Consider the following 478-nt stretch of genomic DNA (forward strand, 5'->3'; position numbering starts at 1 on the left):
TTTTACCACTTGGACTCTCAATGTCAAAATCTGGTCCCTTGATATCCACCTCAGAGGTTTTAATATCAATATCAGCTTTTGGTAGGGTGACATCAACTTCTGGCCCTTCAACATTTGGACCTCTTAGCCCAAAGGATGGCATTTTGAATTTAGGCATTTTAAATCCTCCTTTGTGGCCTTCAATGTCAACATCTGGTCCTTCAATTTCGACCTTGGGAGCTTTTATGTCACCCTCAATCTTTGGAACTGAAACATCAACATCTCCCTTTATTTTTGGCCCACTTAGACTCATATCCAAATTTGGCAGTTTCGGTCCTGAAACTGATGGCATTTTGATTTTAGGCATGTCAAATCCACCCTTTGGTCCTTTGATATCAAGCTCTGGACCTTTGATTTCAACTTCAGGTGCTTTCAAGTCAATGTTGGCTTTGGGAAGGTTTATATCAACATCTGGACCCTCCATTTTTGGACCTTTAAT

The 478-nt window shown here is 40.6% G+C and overlaps 1 protein-coding gene across 1 annotated transcript in view; it reads right to left on the reverse strand.

Moving 5' to 3' along the window:
- ahnak (AHNAK nucleoprotein) overlaps positions 1 to 478 on the reverse strand; it is a 52,824-nt gene that overhangs the window by 7,515 nt on the left and 44,831 nt on the right.

The sequence above is a fragment of the Etheostoma spectabile genome, chromosome 10 (genome assembly GCF_008692095.1).
Source record: "Etheostoma spectabile isolate EspeVRDwgs_2016 chromosome 10, UIUC_Espe_1.0, whole genome shotgun sequence".
Taxonomy (NCBI): domain Eukaryota; kingdom Metazoa; phylum Chordata; class Actinopteri; order Perciformes; family Percidae; genus Etheostoma; species Etheostoma spectabile.